Here is a 426-nt window from a genome sequence, read left to right as displayed (position 1 = left end):
CGAACGGCAGGGAGTCCGAGTATTCCGCGGCTGGCCCGCCCGCCCCCCTCCCGTCCCTGCGCTCCCGCCGTATCCACAAACTACTCCATCGCCGCTAGCCCCAGCGCAGCCGCTTATATAGGCTATAGGATGGACATGAGACGGCAGATAGTATCGTATCACTTGGAAGTGGGTGGAAAACAATAAAAGTCCACTTGGCAACCTCGGGAGCGTCGCTGCTTGCACAAGCCCCCCCCTTCCCGCCCTCTCTCCCCTCCCGCCCCGGTCCCCCCCGTCCCTCCCCCTGCTCGGTTCTCCCGGGCAGGGCTCAGTCACTCCTTCTCTGCTCTCCGACGTAAGGAGACGGTCCCAAGTGTGTGTGTTTGGAGTGGGAGGGGGCGGCGGGAAGATGGGGACGGGGGGGCGCGCATCGCCCGAGCCTTTAAT

The sequence above is a fragment of the Melospiza georgiana genome, chromosome 3 (genome assembly GCF_028018845.1).
Source record: "Melospiza georgiana isolate bMelGeo1 chromosome 3, bMelGeo1.pri, whole genome shotgun sequence".
In the NCBI taxonomy this organism is placed as follows: Eukaryota; Metazoa; Chordata; class Aves; order Passeriformes; family Passerellidae; genus Melospiza; species Melospiza georgiana.
The sequence above is the reverse complement of the archived record's forward strand: the minus strand, read 5'-3'. Positions refer to the sequence as shown.